The following is a 22,653-nucleotide window of genomic DNA, read 5'->3' as shown; positions in this document are numbered from 1 at the left end:
GAAAATTGGTATAATTGCACCACACTTATAGTGCTGGTAAAGTAAACCTAGAGCAGAGATCGGGTTGCAGTCTGCTGGCCTCCCATGTGCATCATTGAGTGGTTAGATGCTGAAATATAGAACATTGTATAATTTCTCATAATTACTTGGGTCACAATTTGTAATGCTTCTGTTTGACATGACCAGGAAACAGTTCAAAATATAGATTCTTAGCCATAGCTATGTTGGTTTTTGCTGAATAATAACTAACTCTGTTGTTTTTAAAAGAAATATTGCTAACTCATTTAGTATACAATCCCTATAATATATTCACTTTTTAGCATTTAAGTTCATACCACAAGTAAAAAGCATTCAGGAAACCAATAACTGTAATTGCCAATCGTTTGGCCTTTTGAAAGATCTACTTCTTTTATAAATCACAACAAGATGGCTAATGTATTAGAAGTGCAAAAGAAAAAGGCAAAGAGCCATGGGCTGCAAATATCCGACACATTAAGCCTGGAAGATTTCCAGGGAAATCTTTCAATTACACAGAGTGAGTACCAGCGTGCTTCAAGGGAATGATGGATAACTTTTAGAATGAGCTGTCAATGAAGTAAACTACACTATAGATTTAATTAGAGTAACACATCTGGGAGCTTACAGCAGCTTGAAGAACGCTGCGTCGTAACAGACAGTTGGACGGCAAATCAATGTGTTGGCCAGAGGATTCATATAAAAGCTCTAAGAGATAAAGTAAGATGGAGTTACAAGGAGAAATTTAGAGTCACATTTGTCAGTTTACTCAAAGGCCAGGTACTTTAAGAGGCAGTGCACAATTACACATTTTTCTTAGTTGTGAAACTTTGTAGTCCACGTGAACCAGTGTGAATGAATGTCAATGATATATGCATTTTTATATCTGCGTTTTTACAGCTAAAATAGCACTAAACTGTAATGACTCACAGAGTACAGTGGTACATATTTAGCAGTGCTAGCACTAGAGTTCAGTTCAATTCAATATTATTTATACAGAGCCAAATCACAAGAACAGTTGCCTCAAGGCGTTTTATGTTGTAAGGTAGACCCAACATAAATGCATGCATTTTTACCTTGCTCAGCTTTTATAGTTGCTTTTATAATTTTATGCTTGTGTTTTGTTTTGTTTTACCCTATGTCTAAATTTTATTTTGCCATGTTTATATTTTATTGCTGCTATTGTTATTATTATTATACAGAGAAAAACCCAACAATCATATGACCCCCTATGAGCAAGCACTTTGGCGACAGTGGGAAGGAAAAACTCCCTTTTAACAGGAAGAAACCTCCAGCAGAACCAGGCTCAGGGAGGGACGGCCATCTGCCGCGACCAGTTGGGGTTAGAGAAGGAAGACAGGATAAGAGACATGCTGTGAAAGTTTAATAAAAACAACTTATGTTGTCAGATTTCAAAGCATCCTTTGATATCTGTCCCTGATATCCCTTTAGTTAATAGTGACACAGGTCTGTCACTCCCAACTTGTCACATATGGCAGTCTTCAGTTACATATCTCTCAGTCATGTTACCAGGTAGACTTGCGTACTAAATGCATGCCCTGGCCAGGAGTTAGATCCCAAACCTTCTACTGAGAGAGAAGTGGCAGGAAATGCCAGTAAACACATCCACTATCTCATGGATATTGACCATATAAGCAACCAGCTCCAGTGTGTGAGACTGGGTTGTCAAACTTGGTGATGTGCATTAAAAGACCTCCACATAGGCCTGGACTAGAGAGAAAGTTATCTACTTCAAGCATGAGGACAGCTGCACAGTCCATGGCAATCCCCAGGCAGGGTTTTGATGTGCTGGAGTACCTTAATGTCAAAACTGACAAAAATCTAACCAACACTGAGGCTTTATAAATAAAAATTAAAGAAATAAAAAATGGTTGAGCAGTCTGGCTTTCCCAAGGAAGCTGAGATTCTTCTACATGTGCAACAAAATGTTGGAGATCAGTCATGTGTGGTGAGCGCAGTGTTTGTGGTCTGCTGGGGGACCAGAATCAGAGCTGGAGGTGCAGCACCAACAGACTGAATAAACTGATTAGGAAGTCTGGCTATGAGATTGGCTGCAAACTGCACACTTTTAAGGCTGTGGTGGAGAGGAGGTCACTGAACAATGTTATCCATTATAGATATTCATTACCACCCTTTGCACCACTTACTGGACAGGCAGCCGAGCACTTTCTCTAACAGACTGATTTAGCTCTGCTGCCAGAAGGTCAGATACAGGAAATCATTCATACCACATGCAATAAAGCTTTATAATACACTACATCTGTCTGACAGAGAGTCACCCACTCTTTAAGTCTAACATTTTATTGATATTTAAAGTTTTATTTTGCTTACACAATATACAGATACAGTGCAATAGCTGAGCACAAATAACAGCGGCAGTTTTTACTTTGCATGTTTTTTTTTAAATAAATTGTTTATTTAGTTCTTTGCTTCATAAATCTTTTTATATACCTTATTTTATTTGTCTCTATAAGCTTGTTTTTTATTTTTCATTTATTTTTTATTGCTTTTTACTTGTTTTTCTCTGTGCATTGACTTTATGACAATGAAGGAATTTGAATCTTCATTGAGTCTGAGACATTTTATTTACTTATCTTATGGTCTGGGTTGTTTGTCCCCCCCCCTTTTCTGACTCTCGCTCTCTTTCTCTTTTCAGGTGTAGTTGCGGGTGGCTGTTCTCCCCGGGTCCACCTGCTGGTGGAGCCTCTGTTTCCAGGCTTCAGCTGTCACACCTGTCTCTCATCTTCTCATCATTGAGCAGTGCTTAAGGACCAACTTATGCTTTCATTCTCCCCTAGGTTTTTGCACATTGATGGAAGTGTTTTTGGCTCCCTCATGCTCAGAGCTGATTTTTGCTTTGTGCCCTGTTTAACTGTGCTCCCTTGATTGGCTCCTGTGAAAGGATGGTTGATGTTTTCCTTTGCTATTCCTGTATTGTTGTGGTCATTCAAGAGTCCAAAGCTGCTACCGCTTCAAACTGTTATTACAAGTCGGCTAGTAGCTACCTCAGGAATACTTGCAGTAATAGTTGGAATTATCTGCCTGCCCATCCTCCACTGCTCTCTCCCAGTCTACTCTGGAGTCCTCTGGCCATTTAGTATGTTCTCTGCAGTCTGTTAATAAAGATAACCAAGTAACCCACCAACTCCACTTCCTTCTAAAATTAAGATCAATTCTGGAACTCTGGCTGAGTGTAACCTCTGTTTCCCTCTTACCTGCACAATTTCCTGCTGTTATTTCTAGTATTGTTAGGGCCAGCTCTTGTGGTTGCTGTTGTTGTTGTTGTTATTTATTGCTGTAGCAAAAGAATTTACCAAATCTATATCTTATCTTCCTTTCTCACACTTTTACTTCTCCAGGAATTACTGGGCTGGAGTCAGTAACTCGACCTGGGAGAGCTCAGGGCATTCAGCATTTTAACAGCAGGGAAGTCGTCCTTCTCAAAACAGCCCTTTATGGTATAGGTGTTTACTGTCATCCTTCATTTTCTCTGGCCTGGGGATGTCATTGAGGAACGCCTGAGTAAAATGTTCACGTCCTGCTCCCCTCTCAGCACTTAACCCACGTTTTGGCATTTTACAAATCAATGAAATAGGTGGATACAAGTATGACAGAAATAGCTGTGTACAAGTATGACAGTATGTCACAGAGAGAAACAGGTAGCAGTGTATTGAGTATTATGAAGCTATTAGTTCTAACAGATCTGCAATGAAATCTATGAAGTTGGTGTCCCTCAATCAAGATTTATCACTGTGAGGCTTATTAAATAATTTTATCTAATATTCTAAGATGTGATAAGATCCTTCCAAGATTGCATGCCTCTGTCTTTCAGGCAGTCCGCTTGTGTCTCTGCCAGGTCCTACAGCATCCACCCTGTGAAAGACCAGTCTGTCATTGCTCTCTCAAGCACTTTGTGCCAGACATGTGGTTCCTATTTTGCAGCCAGCGCAGCAGATTAACATAAAAGAGGGTGTGTAACAGTTCTTGCATTGAAAACCCTGCCTGAGGCAAGAGGAGGAGAGGCCACAGCTGGATTACCTCATTTAGAATCCTTTAGAACACTGTTTACCTTGCAAAGTGTGCATCTCAATGAGGTATTGCAGTGGCAGCAAGCATAACAGGGTCAGTGGTATTAACAAACAATCTTCTTGAGCGAATGATTTTACTTGGCACCAGGAGACACGGATATAAGGCTGAGAGTCACTGGATAACTCGTGAAATGATACTATGACAACATTTAGTCCTCAGTATAGGCCATACTGAAACAAACTGTATTTCAAAACAATTATGGTATTGCACTGCAACTTTAAGTGGAAAGATACACAGAACCCTATAAAAAAAGTTGGCTTTAGCAAGAATTGAACTGGACATTTCATTTTATTTGAGAGTAGATCATTAATTAAAGCATCCATCAATCCATTCATTTCTTATCAACTTATCCAGGATTGCACAATCCAGGATTGCTGGAGGGCTGGGGCCTGTCCCAGCTGCCGAGGGGTGAGAGGTGGGTTACACCCTGGACAGGTCACCAGTCTATTGAAGGGACAGCACACAAACAACCATTCATACATACAAGCAAAGTCAAACAAGCAAAAGTTTCAATTATATCATTACACCAAGATGTTAGGGATTAAGTTAGCATGTAGTTATAAGTTTTAGGTTATTATTAATATATTGGGTATTTGTAACTTTCGTATTGTTTTTCACCCACAAAGCACAGACCATAGGCTGGAGTTGATGGGAAAAGTAAAATAAAACAAGTTTTTTTTTTAAAGAAACAAATAACGACATCACATTAATAGAGGTGTTGGTTAGTAATTATTATATTAATAGTGTAAAAGAAAATGGTAATAAAGTCTCATGTAATTAATCATCAAACTAAATTTTAGTTATTGTATAGAGCAACTAATTCTACTACCAAATGTGAACTATATTCACAGGTGAGTCCCATTTTCCTGCCATTTCCCTTTGTGTGCCCTGCTGACCTGTTCATGGAGCTACTGGGAAGCTAGATTCATGTTGTTCATGTCTATACATATCTAATGTAAGTCTGTGTGGCTGATTTAAAACAAAGCAGACATTGCTTATTCGATTTTGGCTTACAGCCAGGAGAGCTTTGACCAGTACTGGATTTTGAAAGCACCAGTTGTGCCAGAAGGGTGAGAGGATCTTTCTTACATGCTTGTGTAAGTCAGATCAAAAAGAAAGTGAAAGATTTCATATGCAACACCCTATTTAATATTTTGACATTTATGTCTGTATGTAACAGTCAACAGATTTGAAGGGAAAGAAAACAAGGGTATAGAGACAAAAATAAAAATGGCAACAAGGATCTCTGGGTCAGGAATCAAACTGTTGACGCTGCATTGTGGAATGTGCAGGGCTGGCTCTAGACAACACAGGACCCAAAGCAAGTTTTTCTTTGAGGCTCTCATCACTTTTCCTGGAGCCGAGAACTATGATTATATCGAAAGATGGATTGAGAGCAGGAAATACACAAAGATACAAACTCCTGATCTCTTTCACTGTAAATTCTCAAAACAGTTCTCAGAATAGAGTGTTTTTCAACATTAATGTGACCACCTTTTAAGCAGAAAAAGACAACTCCTTTAAAAAAATGTTGGTTTTTTTTCACCTAAAAATGAAAATGGATGTAATATTATAAATTTGGTGCTTGCATACAGCGGTGTGTAAAATTTATGATCCACCCCTCATTTCTTTATGCTTTGATCTGAAAGACCCAGGTGTTCTTGTGCATAAAAATAGATTAAGAGTATCTGAAAGTAATGTCCTTAAGAAATAGGAAAAATCTTATTTAAAACTTTTACACTCAGGACCTGATACAGGACGCAAGAGACCCATCTGGTCCTTCAGTTGATCCATTTACTGTTTACTGAATGGAATGGTTGTGTACACACACACATACAGAAAAGGGTGGAGAATCCAATCCCGATCAGAGACAAATTTCTACCCTAAGTAGAGGTGTTTAAGTGTCTGGGGGTCTTGGTCAGGAGTGAGGGGAGCAGCAGATCAACAGACAGATTGGGGCTGCTCTGCAGTGATGTTGATGCTATACCGGTCCATCTTGGGGAAGAGAGAGGTGAGCATGAAAGCGAAACTCTCGATTTACCGGTTGATCTATGTCTCTATCTCCACCTATGGTCACGAGCTCTGGGTAGTGACTGAAAGAATGAGACTGTAGAAATAGGGGTTGAGGAGCTCAGCCATCCAGGAGGGGCTCAGAGTAGAGCCACTACTCCTCCATGTCAAAAGGAGACAGTTGAGGTGGTTGGGGCATCTGACAAGGGCGCCTCCTGGATGAGGTGTTCTGGGCATGTCGCATGAGAGGATCTCGGGGGGTAGACCCAGGACATGCTAGAGAGATTATATCTCTCTACTGGCCTGGAAACGCCTCAGTGTTCCCCTGGAAAAACTGGAAGTGGTGCCTAGGGAGAGGAAGGTGTGGGCTTCTGTGCTTAGGCTGCTGCTCCCACAACCTGGATACACATAGCAGAGGAAAATGGACAGTGATGGATGAATGGAATGAAAAAAAAAAACAACAACATTTTTTAGAAAAGGGAAACCAAAGGGATCTAAAAGATCTGGACTGGAAATCAGTGGAAACATTGTCAACAGCCATCTGTAAAATATGGTGTCAGCTTTGTTGTGGTTTGGGGCTACATTTCAGCCAAGGTGTTGGGGATCTTGTCAGAAAAATAGGTGGAATTATGAATGGTTCAGATTTAGATCCACCATACAATACTGTCTGGAAATTCTTTAGCATTTACTAAAAGAATACCTGGATAGAAAATCACACGGTGGAACACTGTCAGTCATGGATTCACCTCCCCAGACTGAGACCTTAACATTATTGAAGCATTGTGGGATTATCTTGACAGAGAACAGAACAACATTCAAAAACGTTGAAAAAAAAAAAGCCTATAGAACTGTTCCTGAAGACTACTTAAAGAAATTACAAGAATGCTTGTTTAAGAGAGTTCAGGCTGTGTTGAAGAGAATATCTGGTCTTATATTATACTACATAAATATTGACTTTCAAGCCTCATAACATTGTGCAGACTCTGTTTTTCTGCATATACTGTATTACCATGTGTGTTTGCACAAGTTTCAATAAATTGCTGCACATGTTTCCCATTGTCCTATCAAAATATAAAGAAATAAGGGATGGCTCAAGACTTCTGCAAAGCATTCGAATTTGTGTGACGGCAGTATAGTTTTTTTGAGGTATGCTTAGTTAAGTTAGGAGGTATGCTTTGCAGATGTATCTGATATTGCCATATTGAAGGTATTCGGAAAAAAAACCACGCACACACATTCTTAATGTTCCTGGAGAAACATTGTAATTAATGAGTCACAATTCTGGAAAAAAAAACAACCATAGTCAGGGGAGTTTCCCTTTAGTGCATAATGGTAAATGGCCTTCCTTCCAGAAAGGCTGCCTATGGTGGGTCTTTACACACTTGCATATTCAGCCTACTGGTGATGTATGCGTTTCAACCATAGGACTGCACATTATTACAACACATTATTCAATTATTAATTAAATTCTGCAGATTCGGTTAATTAAAGGGACCATTTAATATATTAAACAGCAAGTATCTTATCTGTAATGAAACTCTGGCAAAAAAATTTTTAAAAATTCGATCCTTTTATTTTCTTTACTGCTTGTGAAATTAAAAGATTTTTCTTCTTCTCTGCTGCAGACCTTAAGCTATAGGCCCAAGATTTCTCCTGTAAAACCACCTTCTTAATGCATGCACATGGGGGAAAGGCCACATATGAAGGAGCCCTTTGTGAGAGAAAAATGAAAATAATTCTATGCAGTTTGATTAAATCATAATGTGGCAGGTAATGAATCTTCACCTTTGCAGTTCCATTACTCATTGGAGTCATGTTATCAGGCCCTAAATATAACCTCATTACATATTCCATTTCTACCAGTTTGATTCAGAAAGAGAAAAAAAAGACAAAAAAAAAGCTCCTTTCTGAACGTCAGGTGTATATTTCACTTTACTGTTCACACTCCTTTCCTTTTCTCATTCCTTTCACTCCATCTCCTTGAGTTATGGCCAGCAATCGCATATACCAGCCAGATAAAGGCGACTTTTGCAACACGAATTGGAAATAGATGAGAGAACCAGGGTGAAGCTCTTCAATGGAAGGTTCAATTATTTTGATGGTTGGTCTCAGGACATTTTTTATGATGACACTCATTTATTCCCAGTAGTGCTCTGTGGAGACTCACTTACATTATCCTTACTCACTCAGCATAATATATTCAAAATCAGCACCTAATACTGGCCTATACAGCACCTATAATCTAATTCCTAAATTTCCCGTTATATGATGAAGTTTAACTTCAACTCTTAATCCATCTTCAAATGACCCTGTGTTCCTCAGCCACAAACATCCAATTAAGCAAGGTAAATCTGTAATTAGGATGGTGCATAATGAACTTGACCCCTGAGGTGGGGCAGATGATGTCCTAACTAAAGATGATGAGCTAATCTGTTTCGACAGAAGAGTCAAAGGTCACCGATGAAGCTCAGATACGAGACAGGCCTAATGAATAACAATTGCTGGATTAACTGGAAGCCAATCCTTGATGGGGGAGATTTGGCCAGTAATGACCCCTCAGATTTGCACATTGAAAATGGTGGTAATGATGTCATACAGACTGGAAGATGGCCTTATTTTTGAGTTTTTAACCAAACTGATTCTCTGGACTGATATCTCACACCTAAAAGTAATTTTGCAAAATAAAAAGAAGTATTGTTGGGACAATGGAAAACACACTTTCTTGTAAATCATGGCTTTTTTTGCTCTGTAACATAGCCACACACACAAATGGTCACATATAGTAGGCTAAGTCCAAAATTACATCCTTTCACTACCACAAGTTTAATTAAAATTTAATGCAGTTATGCACATCTGAGAACTGTTCAGTTGTGGAAGACTGAGACTGCACTATAATCTCTAACAAGGAAATCTCAAGTCTTATGTTTCACTGCTGAACAGAATGAACCATTAACTAGATGTCCAAGTAACCAAACAATAATAAACTGACTTATTTCTGAACATCAGCACATAACTTGGTGATGCACATAAGAGAATGATGCAGTTTGATCCTGTTCAGCTAAGAAGGGATGTGTTGGTTCAAAAATTACAGCTTGCAAGTGTCTCAGCATAAAAATATTTATTAGGCTTCTTTATTGTACTTTCTTTCTTCTTCTGTCCCAACCAGTCCATATGACAGGAACTTTACGACTATGGTTATCCTGTTATATATTTTTTATATCTTTATTTCACAGTATGAAGCGTGTGTGAAGTGTGTGTGCGTCTGTGTGCACGTGTGCATGTGTCCTTGCTGCAGAGCATCCCTGGGGGTCTCCTCAGCAAATCTCAACAAAGGTCATTGATTGTGGGGGAGGACACACACCCTGCTTTGACCCCTGAGGTCACAGGAGGCCTGTATGATGGAGATATCCGAGAGGGTCAGATAATAGAATAACAATATATATTATGTCTTGTGTTTTATATGCCCTTGTGCACAGCCTGCACACATGCATGAATTCTCCCATTCACTATGTTTGCCCATTTAAAGCATGCATGCAAGTAATTAGTAAGCTTACGTTTGCTTTGTCTGTTAGCTTGCATGAATCTTGCATTTAAAACTGAGCAGTTCTCCTGCGGCTGGATGGATGTGTCACAGATAATTGTGTTTGCATCCCTGATTCTGCACATAAGAGAGGAAATCCTTGTGTCCACAACCCAAATATTGCTTTCTGTTTATCCTATGGATTATAAACTGCAGATAATTAGAGATAACAAGCTTGCTTATAGAATCTGTCAGTGTTGCTTCTATCACCGGGCAATGGTGCCATTAACCTTTCCATTTCAAATGTGAATATTTGTTTTTGTCTTGGACAAAAATGGGAAACTCAAGAAAAATATTATATATATATTTTTTACTTAAGTGCTTACACCAATTCATTTTAAACAATATATTCTTTCGAATTCTCTTTGGTTTGCCTGCTGATTAAAAGTCTCAGCGGTGTCTCTAAAGAATAAAGAAAGACAAGTGGACACACATACTTACTCGGATGTGCAATCTCCTGTTAAAGAAGTAGTTAGACAGGCGTAAAGTATCAACAACAATAATAAAATATGAAATTAAACTGCAATATTCAGCATGGATGTAAAGACCATTTACATGAACTTTAAGGGTTTGCACAAAGTGCTTTTAAAAGTTAGAGAAGGACTTGGAAACCGGCAAAAAATAAAGCTAATTTATCTGTAATTTTCACTCTAAAAAAATGAGATTTATCACTTAAATCAAGTTTAGGTTGTATTTTGTTTAGATTTTAAAATAGCAAACAACGTGTTATTTACCATATTCAGTAGTATATGTTTGAACTGTCAAAAATACATGTAATTTCAACAGAATTCAGCCAACACAGGTTCTCATATTTGCAGCTGCATCAGACACAAGATGCTTTTATGTGTTAAACACTGAGCAGTGTTCTTCTCTCATGCTTCCCACTTGCCCCTCAGCAACAGATCCACATGCAGGCACGAAAGCTGGACTAATGTAGGTCTAATTGCAGCACTGGAGCCCTGAATCATCTCTTAGAATGTTTTTCAGAAAACCTAATCGTGTGGACAGGCAGAGTGAACTAATTATCTGCATGCTGTTTTCCCAGCCAAAGCTTGTAATTTAGCAGCAATTGACCTCCTGCAGTCTGCCAGCAAATGAAAACATGTAGGCCAGTCTGCTAACGAAGGGCCCGAAGACCCCAGGGTTTGTCCGGACCCTGCTCTGCACCGTGGACACAGAACCCCTCACTTCAGTTCCAATTTACTTCTTCACCACCTCCAGGGGAGACTTCATCGTCCTCACACTGTGTAATGACTTAACGTGTCTGGAGCAGAGGAAAGGCCTGTTGGGAGAACAACTCAATACTGTGATTGTCTGGAAAACAGGATGTACTCCTTTCCAAGGTGGTTCACTGATGGCATGTGGCCTTAATGACTTTAGCTGAAGCGAAGACTAGCCGGTTAGGATTTAAAGTTTTACAAATATTGATCCTTTTAGAGTAGCTTTGACTGGCTGTGTGAGAAGGTACAATTGTAAAATACAACCTAAGGTCAAGAAATCACAGCACTGCTTTTGATTTTTTGAAAAGTGTTCAAAGAAAAAGAAAGAAAAAGAAATATAAACACCTCAGTCATTGTTTATCCACTACTTTATATCTGCAGAAATTATTGGTTTGGTGCATGTTTGTCCATATGATTCTTATTGTGATATTTATCGAGTCTAAGAGGTTTTAGCTTTTTCAGTTAATTATTTCTTGAAATAAGTACAAAGGCAATAACATAAAAATCTGCAATAATGAAGTTGCACCGGGCATATGCCTTTGATGCACACACCAAAGTCTGCTTAAAACATGGCCTAAGGCTGTTACTGGGTGACATGAGTCATTGTTTCTTTCCTCACACAGCATTGTTGCTGTGCTTTGGCCATGTTGTGCAGACAACGTTGCATGATCCCTGTACTAACAACTGCCAAATTATGTAGAGTCAGCTAACTGGATACAGTACCAGCATTATAATATAGTGGGTGCTCTTCCAGCATAAAATCTAATGGGCTATTGAGAGGGCTAAGCAACAAGAATACTAATGAGCACAAGCAGGACATCACAACACAAAAGTAGGAATGAGGCCTGCGAAACTTGGCTCATACAAGCAAATACTCTCACTACTTATAATTTCACTTTAAAATTAAATTTAGAGGATAAAATATAGATTGGGACGAATTCTATAAGGCTTTAATATGTATAATAGCTAATCGAATTATTGTAATATATAGGAACAGGAAACATTTTTCTCATTAGCCTCTTTGGGTTGAGATCACATGATTTACTCAACCAGATTCCAACTCATCAGTCTGAAAAGTACTTTGATTGCATTGCAGGTATTTTTTTTTTTTTTACTGATGTACAGTGCTAAAGAAAGTTATAAGATCACCTGTCATAAAAACAAGAAGACACATTTTTTTTCAAAACTTTAAATTATTGAATTCACTAAACAGAAATCACATTTTTCACGATTTGAGCCAGCACACTGGAAATGTCAGAAATTAATCAAGCACAACATTTAATAAGTCCGTGTTAATTTAGGTTTGCACCCCTTACATTGGGCGGTGGTCTAATAAATTTTGTTAAGCACTGTATGCCTTTGAACTGCTGCCTGGTGAAATGTCTACAGCACAAATACGTTTTGATGCATTTATCTGCATTTGAGCACATAGACTATTCATGTAAATAGCCATAAATGCCAGTTACACTTCCACTGCCAGCAGTAAATGTCTAAGCCATAACAGAATCCAAACATGTTTGATTGATAAGGTTATGCTTTGGTTGAGTTGGTGATTTTTTTTGGTTTTACTATTTCTTCAAACATGTAAAGCTATGAGCCATGTGTTCCCATCTTGGAAATTTGAACAATTTGGGGTAAAACAAAATGCAATTTAAAGGTTTACATTAAAGCTGGGGCTTTTCATGTTAATATTTTCATTATTTTAATATAAATGTAATAGTAATAATAATTTAATATTTAATTAAATTTAATATTTAATATGTTTTTTTGTATGCTTGGAAGTAGAGTGAGCAGAACAAAACACTGTAACTCTACTATTGTCTGATAACTCAGTTAGGTGAGTTGATGGGTTACTCCTCATTTAAACTTGCATGCGGCAGTAAGACGTGGCTTTCTTCCAATTTTTTTCCTCCTGAGGTCCAAGATAAAGCCATAATAATTGTAAACCCTCCCCAAAAATAGCATCTCGTCGTACAAGTCATGTTTGTGTCTCCCTTGAAGTGATTTGTGCTTTTTCGTGCACTGTATGCCTTGTATGTAGAGTTTAACTTCATTACTTGTAGCGGTTGCTTAAGTAAACAAGGTTCTTTTTATTAAGAATGAATAACTGCACCACCGTTATGTGCTAATGTGTTTATATATGTGTGTTTGCTGTGAGGGGTGAGTAAGTTCACCACAGACACGTGGTCAATGGTACAGTTACTGTTACTACATTTTATTACAGGCAGTTTCCAATGCCAGTAACTGGCTGACACGAGAGACATCTGTCATCAACATGCAGAACAATAATAACAATGAAAAAAGGATTCATGAATAACCTTCAGACTGGAGAAAGTCATTCAAAGTCAAAGTCATTAATATGGCTCCAATCCCCTGTTTCTAATTAAAATCAAAGGATTTCTGCAGTTTTGTGACTGTAATTCTGGCAACACTCAATTACTGTATTCTGTTCATTTCTTTGAAACCATTAAGAGATGCCCACCCTGTTTTATTGAAAATTTCTTTCTCGTTGTTTATCTATTATTTGTTGATTTCATACATTTCTGAGCTTTGAAGCCAATATACAGTCCCCCAGATGTTCCTTTTTGTGCACCAATAAAGTGGCTAAAACCCTTCCTGATCAAAAAGTAGGGAATTCTTTCTTTTTTATACATACACTTTTAACCATCTGCCTATTATTTTATTATGCTGAATTAAATGTAAGCAGGTTACAGATAAAGTAAGGGTCGAGCCTTGTGTCACTTTACATATTGGTGTAACTTCACACAAAATATGTAATGCAATGCGATAACACGCAAAGTGATTTTCCGATGTATGAATGCTTTCCATATGTTATTTCATGTTGCGTACAGTGAAAGAAATATCAGGTATCTTTTAATACCTTTTACATTTTTGAAATGAATTTCATGAATCCCTATATCCCGACAGCATCAGTGAATGCATGCGTTATAAAACTAAATAGCTGTTTTTTTGTTATTCAAAAAAAAAATATGGTAAGCCAGTTTAGGGATAGTTGTGAAATTGATTTAACATTTGCTTACAAAGCACCTGTGGAATAATGTTAGCATTTATGTTAGCATATGCTATGGTTTATGGGAGCAGTTTAATTTATTTTATTTTTCAACAGGTGCTTGTTTTATCTATAAAGGACACTCTAAAAGAATTGAAAAACCAAAACAGTGAAGTTATGCAGGACAGCAAAACACTGAGTTAGAGAAGGCCTCTACAAGATTCAAGTAACAATTCTAAATATATTGTAAAAACAGTGCTCATAATTGTAAGACTTTCAAGGATATTAGCATACATTGACAGTGCTGTACTGCAACCATTATCATACTATTTCCTTTTTAATTGCTTATCCCAAGGTCTTATCATAATAAACAATATGATGTACAGACCATTGTTCACATTTATAATTTAACAGTCTGGAGTTAAAAGCATCAAATGGCAGTTCGCATTCTACAGTTTTAATCTGCCTCCCTATAGCTTTGCAATGTGAGGACGAATGTGGATCGGTCTGTTTACTTCTGCACCGTCTCTGGCCAAAACACCTCTTGAATGTTGCAAGTAACTGTCAGTAAAACAATGTTTATTTGCAGCATTTCCCACGAAAGTCATTGTTCATCATCCACTGCTCAAAGTAAACATTTGTACACTGAAGTGAGACTCACGCTGAAGCAAACTGCACAAAGTACGGCATGCTGGTATTGTAATCAGAGGATGTAGCTGCATCCTTGTCAACCTGCGGACATATTCCTTATGTTTGCTCAGCTTCCGCTGTATAGAGCTGCCAGTCCTGATTAGTTCTGATTGGTTTCATTTGTTCCTCTGTGTTTAGACATCAATCACAGCACTTCCTTTCCTGAGATTCAGTAATCTCGGCTGCCTCCCAGAAGCAGAGATTCTGGTTATATTTTGTGTGTGAATCTGTTTGTGCATGTCTGTGTATATGCTTGGTTTGTAACCGCGCTGGTGGTCTGGTGTAAATCTATAGGTGATCAGAGAGAAACAAACAGAACATAAATGGCTATGAGGGGTGAAGGTGGGAGTCTGTGTGTTCCTAGTGGAAAGATGTCTAAATTTTGGCCCACTGTTCTGGCAGTATGCCTGCATATATTTGAGCCTGCAAGATTTCAGCCAGCATGTCAGTTTTTCCATATGTTAAGCTAAATACCAGCCAGCCGTATCTAAGAGGCTGTCATTGATTGGTATTACAGTGACTGTCATCTGTTGAGCTAAACAGGAATTGATTAAAAAATGTGTCTATAAACTTGTTAGACAATTATAATTGTTACTATAGTGGTGATGTGGAGTTGTAAATTGAGTATCAGATTTCTACTCTAACATCAATATAAGCAATGAAAATTACTCCTGCTGAAACTAAAAAATCAAACTAACATATTCAAGCATATTTTTTTGCAGAACTTCAAGTTTACTTGGATTGATCCAATATTTGTGTGAAACCCCAAGAAGATATCAGAGTAACTCTGTGGCTGTTTATCCTTGAACAGGCATCCTAACACTCTGACTGCCCTGGTTGCTGTTATTTTGGAATGGGAAAAAATGGCAATGCCCTTCCTTGGATGGCCCACAGTATGATTTATTACTTTGTTAAGAAGCAAAATAATCCTTCTTGAAGTTCTCGGCTCCCACTCAAATACCTTGAAAGAAAGAGGGATGGGGTGTTAGGATGCAACTTTTGGCAAAACAAAGGACGTGATTTTCCATGAAAGCCTGAGGAATGGTGAGGTGGGAGGCTGGCAGAAAAATAAAATAAATGGAGCAGTAGTGTATTAAAGTGAGATCTCTGACATGCAGCTGAATTCTTCAACCTGGCAAGGCTTGGAATGGCCTTGACTTTGAAGGATAGGAGGCAGTGAGGGAAGGAAGTGAAGAAAGACAGGACAAACCATGTGTGGAAAAAGGGGATGGTATTACCCTTCTTCGTTTAACCACGCAGGTCAACTGAGGACTTTTTTTTTCCCGCTCAGTGCAATTACAATGCTGTTCTCTGTGAAACTGCCCATGTGGATCTGGCCCTGGCATACTCTCCAATGGATGGGAGGAAATAAAGGATGGGAGGACAGTGGAAGTATAACACTGGGTTGGCAAATTGAGCAGAATCTAAGTGGTGCCTGAGTACTCTGGCAGACAGCATGGCACCTCTAATCACATTGAATCAATCCTCTGTAGAAAGCCCAAGCCAACATCACTACCAAACTCCACCAGTCTCTCACCAGTGTTGTGCATGAGAGGGCTAGTTGAAGCTAAATTTGAAGATAGCTGTGCTCTGACCCAAGACTATTTAGCAGAAACATCTTGACTCAGAGTGATGCTGAAAACCTAGCTCAAACATTTGTTACTTTTAGGCTAGGCAGTTGTAATTCTGTATTAACATGCAATTCTAAAATCTTTCTGAAAAGACATGGTGAAAGTAGTAGAGGGAACTGGAAGGAGAAATTATATTTCTCCCATACTGGGTATTCTTCAATCACTCCTTATTAATTCTAGAATTTAAATTTAAATTCTTCTTCTAACATTAAAAGTGCCGCTCCCCGTTTGGACAGACATCCTCTCGACTTTTAAGATTAGGTTTATAACAGCGCAAGGACTCAATCAGTTGACCTTGAATCATCCCTTGGTTCTGTTGCTATAGCTTCAGGCTGCTGTGGGAATTCCCATGATACAGTAAGGACCTCCCCATTTTTCACTCTCCATGCATTTATATGCCACTATTGCGTGCCATCTCTGCATTTTCTTCTCTCTCCTATAGTGTGCGTCTACTCTTTGTCTCTTTATGTCCTTCTTTTCTCTCTTCTCTTACTGCAGGCCCATCTAAAGTTGTGATCATCACAGCCTCCAAAGCTCAAAACTGGTTACTAATGTTTTGATTATGCTATAATGGTATTCAAATCTTTTCACTTTGTTAGAATAAGCACACTGTGTTCCATCTACAACAATGTTTTCAGTTGTTGTAGCGTTCACATTTTATAACGGATTTTATATTATATTTATATGGTAAGTAACACATTTTTGAATAGCAGACCTACTTTTATGGTTTCCTTTTATTGTGTGAATCCTATTTCTTTTTGCCAAAAATCAAGGTGTTTGGATTGTAAACCTTTCAGTTATAAACAAACCCTGGTAAGTGCGTCTCACAAATGACATCTCGCTGTAAGAATGTATCTCATACACTATTAGTCTATTAGTCCAGCTGATAGCAATCAGAGGACTATCTTAAGTTTTAAAAAAAATCTTGTCAGAGTAGTTGTAACTTTGTAAAACAACATCTTTGTTGGCATGTCAACTCATTTGAAATTAGCGAAACATTGCTTTATGTGTTAATGCCATCCCTTGTTAGACACTCCACTGACCTGAGATAATGACTAAAGAAAGGCACCAATAGTCATGTGGATTGTTGCACAGATTGCGAAAGAAAAGAGCACATTTGGCTTAAGGCCAGCCCCAATTAATGACAGCAGGTCTGCTGAGAAGTTACAAGAAAATAGTCATTTGGAAGCAAAGTAATGGATGCCATGATGCTAAGCTAAGCGTGTGTCAGAGAAATTGTGCCACTGGGCCTGTGTCACAACGCTTAAGTCTGTCTAACATGCATCCGTGTGTATATTAGCTTGTGTATACACGCAAGCCAGAGACATCATGCAAATTCAGTGCACTGTGTCCTGACACTGACACGAGATACATTCAGCATTCTGCATGTTTTTGTTTTAGTGCTTGCCCTTCTCTGTTGTTACCCTCTGAACCAACAGTGATGCAATGTTGCACTTTGGGATTATAACAGGATTTTTACCGTATGTTCACTTAAGCAGACTAGGTATGCTATACACAAGGAAGGTACTTGCACAATTTTCACATGGGAAACGTATGCAAATAATTTGTGTGATGGGAATAGTGCTATGATTATTGGGCCAAGTCCATAAAGACTTGCTGCTTGTCAAGCAAAATTGGAAGCACAAGTTGGAAGTACAATTACTTAAATTACTTTGACAAAGTAGATTTATTTGTGTGTACTGGGCACATAAGACTTAAACACAGGCCTTAATAAATCTTAATCTGAATCATTTAATGCTGAGGCTGAATTTTTATCCATATTTAAGTAAAGTTTATTTACCCACTAATGTTTATATAACCTCTTACCAAATCTAAGCATCTAACCTGTGCACTGATTTGGAGGTAAGCTAATTAACTGTAGCCACTGAATTTCAAGCCTACAACAAGCCTAACAAACATTACCTCACTAGTTCTGAATGTGTAAGGCCTCAGTCACACAGGCCTAGTGACCTATCTGCAACCCACTAACAACCAGGAATGTCTGTGCACTTTTGAGAGGTTGCTGGCAGTCACTATGAAATCAACTGCTAAAGCCTCATTCACACAGGCATAGTGACCCATGGTTATCATTAGTACCTAGGGAAAAGCGTCTAGCCCGTGAAAAGTTGGTGAGTGCTAGGAGTCACTAGCATGAAGCTAGTCGCAAAGAGATGTTTTGGTCACAAATAAAGCAATAATGAGAAGGTTTTTGATGTAACGCCTCTTTGCAGCTGATTCCACCATTCTTTGTAAGGTGACAGCAACCTCCAGCATCCATACACAAATGGTCAGGGAATGCACATTTTCCCCTAGCAAACTGAGGTTGCCGATCATTCTATAAGGTACATCCGTAGCAGAGACACTGTACCACTGTAGCTCAGTTAATGTTAGATGTATTTGAATCTGGACCTCACTCTAGATTGTGCTATTTAGGAGTAAATTGGTAATCTGCGTTGCAATGCAGCCATTTTTTCCTGTTACCCATTTGAGAGGATAAGAGAAAATGAGCCTTAGAGGTCCAAGAAGCAAGCTTACTGAAAAATAAAGCTTTTTTTTATTAGATTCATTTCAGTGTTGTCACGTTTTAATGACACAAATAGTTATTTATATTATTTTTGTGTTGCATAAAAAAACATCAAGATTTTAGTCACCATATTAAAATCTGTGGAAAGCTGTCAGAGTGTTTTTTATATATTCATAATTGATTATTTTTTACAGGGCAAATACTGGGCAGTTGTGGCTCAGGAGGTTGCCTACTAAAGCTGGTGGGTTGATCCCCAGTTCCTCTAGTCCACTTGCTAAAGTGTCCTTGGGCAAGATACTGAATCCAAAGTTGCCCCTAATGCATCCATCGGAGTTTGAATGTGTGAGTGTTGAGTTAAAAAATGGCTTGGGCATAGAAAGGTGGGTGTATGAATGTGTGTGTGTGAATGAGGCTTGTGCTAAAAAAGTGCTTAGACTTCTTAAAGCGCTACATCAGTAGCAATTTATTGGTCAAAGGCGTACGCAGCAAAGATCCAAATACCTTTTACACTGAAGTTGTTCTTAATTTAATGTAATTTAATTTACTGTGGACACCAGTAGTGCTTGGTTTTGACCATCACAAAAAGGGATCAAATTCTAAAATTTTGAGTCACTAAACAAATCACTTGTGATATTTTTCCAAAGAAGAAGAGGAGTGGAAAGCTGTCTTCCAACGGAAACCACCTTTAGTCATTGTCAGTTTCCTATCCCTGTGCATCTTCAGTAAGACATTTGGACAAGAGAAAACAAGTATGATACAACACAATTAACTTGTGTGCACAGAAAAGATAATCCTCACATTTCAACTAACAATTAAGTATAATTAACATGCCAAGAATACATCATGGTATAGCACAACTCCCAAAATTCACAGCAAATTTTGGCTCCTCACTTCTGACCTGACTATTCGCATTTCAGCAGCACTCCTTTTTAACTGTTTACCTGAACAGGCATCTAATCATCCATAGAACCATAGAATGCAAAGCAAAAAATATCTCCTAATTGGGCACAGTTGCTTCATTTTTCATGTTTGTTTGTGCCTTGCAATTAGGAGCATTTCAGCTGCCAGTTGGACTGTATACTGTGTTTTTGAGGATGAATACATGCTTCATAATTTGAATCACAGTGTATTGCAATCATCCATATATTAGAATGGATCAAACACCCTCTCCTCCCTAGAATTTCAGATATGCAAGAATAATTCATTTATGCATTCATCCGAATGAAATGAAAACTCAAAATACCCATGATAAGCAGCTAGCTCTCAAGAAAGAGAGAGAAAGTTGTATGATTATTCTTTTCACAGAAATATTTGTAGCACCATAGGAGGTTGGAGCCAGAAATATGCGTGTTGATAAATTCCTATGATGAGATTCAGAAACAGCTGGCTGCTCAGGGTAATTTTCTGGTTTGTTGTCTTCTCAATACTTCCCCACTCTCTCACATGAGGTGAACACGCACACACTCACTCTTAGATAGATAGATATGTTGCAGAAGAGAGGCGAACAAGACAAGACAGGCAAGTTGAAGTTCTCCAAAGTCCATACATGGATTCCTTCAGTGGTTTAGCTTGAAACTATCTTGAAGCAATGTCCTGCAAAATACTCTAATCCAGGCAAATTGATGTAATCTCAGTTTTTTCTTTGTAGAGGAAAAGATGAGCCGGAGACACTTAGTCAGAGAAGCGGTGTAGGCTAAAGACAGTCAGGCCACACCTCAAGCCAGGCCAGAAACCAGACACTAAATCACAAAGACTTGCTCAAACTCATATTCAGCCACTGAGTGTGCTTGTTAGCAAAAGCTTGCGAATCCTTCCCCAGAATCATTTCAAAATGACTTAAACAAGACAGGAAGAGCATCAGACACGTTGTACATTAAAGAGTCGCTGTGATGACTGATGAAGGTTTTCCCACTCAGTGCTCTGGTTAAATGTGCTACAAATACATTGCGCTGTTTCGTGTGTGTCATAAAGCAAAGGAGCATAATGACACAGAGTCCATTACACACGGTATTTAGAGATTAGACTAACACTGTGGTTTTGGGGTTTGAGTTGTGCTGATGGTAACCATGTGTTTCCAGAGGACATACATACTTTGACTGTGCTGACAAATAATACACTAATGCTTGCCAGCATACCTGTTCCATGATGAAGTGCCATGTGGGTTTTACGGGAACAGGCTCGGTTATGATCAGCAAAGCTAAGAGCCTTTGCCTATACTTTACTGTAGCTTTCAATAATTCCTAAATGCTTTCATGTGTCAGAGCTTTTGGCAGATCATTTATTTCTTCAAAACACAAATCTGGCAAACAAATTGGTTCAAATTTCGAGAAAAGAAAATACAATGATTAGGCTTTCTTTTCGAGAGCTTAAGCTTAGAAAGACTTAGCACAGGCACATTGAACTGGTTGTACTTAATATCTTAGAAGTGTTATTGTATTCATTTGTATAGTTAGAAAAGCATGAATACATTCAACTCACTCACTGTGGGAAAGAGATACAATGTGTTATTATTCATACGTGGCTGTTTTTATCTGAGTGTGCAACTTAATTTGATGAGTAAGCATTTTGAGCGTCATCAGCAATGTGTAATCATGGATGTGACAACCTCTTATTATGAGTTGAGGTGATTATTTTCAACCGAACAAACACAATCACCCTCAGTCCGAGAAGCACACCAATTATTCACTTGCTCACATCAGCAGCTCAGCATCACTTTCCCTCAAACGTTTTACTTTTGAGTTCTGCGGCAGAGTTTTTGCTTGCTTACGCATGAACAACTGCAGTTTCTATAAAGCTTTTAATGATCCATAACTGCCCTGTAAATGTGTGTTTATAGCTGCATTCAAAGCCCCATCCAGTATGTAAAAGGTGGAGGTTTTGCACTTTTTCGGTCAACAGCGTAGCCAAAGGCAGTATTAAATCTCATAGCTTGTTAAAGTTGTTAGATGATAAGAAAAGTTTATCTTTGCTTCTGTGAAATACCATACATACTGATTCACTGTTAAAGTAGTTGAAATATATTGTGGTTGAGAAGTTTGACTAATGAATAACTATATTGTACGAAATGTCTAGCTGGGTTTCCAGTGGGCTTGTAATTTTCATTTTATGCATAGTAGCACACTCAAGAGTGTTGCCACAAACAAAACAACATTCCCGTGAGACCTCGAGTAAGAACTTAGCCCGGACATTCATAATGTTTCAACACAGGGTCTTAGTAACACAGTTGGGATTAAATTTGTAGCTGTGCACCACACCCATAGGCTTGGTTTTCACCAGGCGTGCCAAATTGTTACAGTTCCACAGGCAAGACTAGAAGCAGATGACAGAAACTAGGGTAGTTTAGGTCTACAATCTTGGAAAAAGATGTTATTATTAGGATTTTCACTTTACATTCTGTTCTGTTTTAGCTTTGGCTAGGCCTTGTTTTGCATCATCTGTCAAAGGGCACATTAATTTTGATGTCATTCTGTATCTGCAGCACTTTCTTCTGTGTCAGACCCCTATTCATTTTCTTTACACGGCTAAATCAACCTTCAGTGTAAATGTTCAGTCTGCAAGAGTCTGCAAAATTTGATGAATAAGTGCTGAAATAATCATATTAATGTGATGTAATTAGGACTCACGTGACACTGTTCAGTGTCACTCAGTGCTCCAGCTGTCTTGCTTTTTGGCTCAACAGCTTGAACTGTTGTTCAGGTAACCTTATAAGCAGCCATGATTAATTAGAAAGGAACACCTCGTTTTGTAGCTTTGGCAGGATTCAAGCAACAAGTGTGTGTGTGTGTATGTGAGTGCGTGTGTGTGCATGTGTGTATCTTCACAAGACTTAAACGCAACAGACTTGCACAATTCACCCATCTTTG

This window comes from Pelmatolapia mariae, linkage group LG16_19, assembly GCF_036321145.2.
Source record: "Pelmatolapia mariae isolate MD_Pm_ZW linkage group LG16_19, Pm_UMD_F_2, whole genome shotgun sequence".
In the NCBI taxonomy this organism is placed as follows: domain Eukaryota; kingdom Metazoa; phylum Chordata; class Actinopteri; order Cichliformes; family Cichlidae; genus Pelmatolapia; species Pelmatolapia mariae.
Note: the sequence above shows the minus strand (reverse complement) of the source record.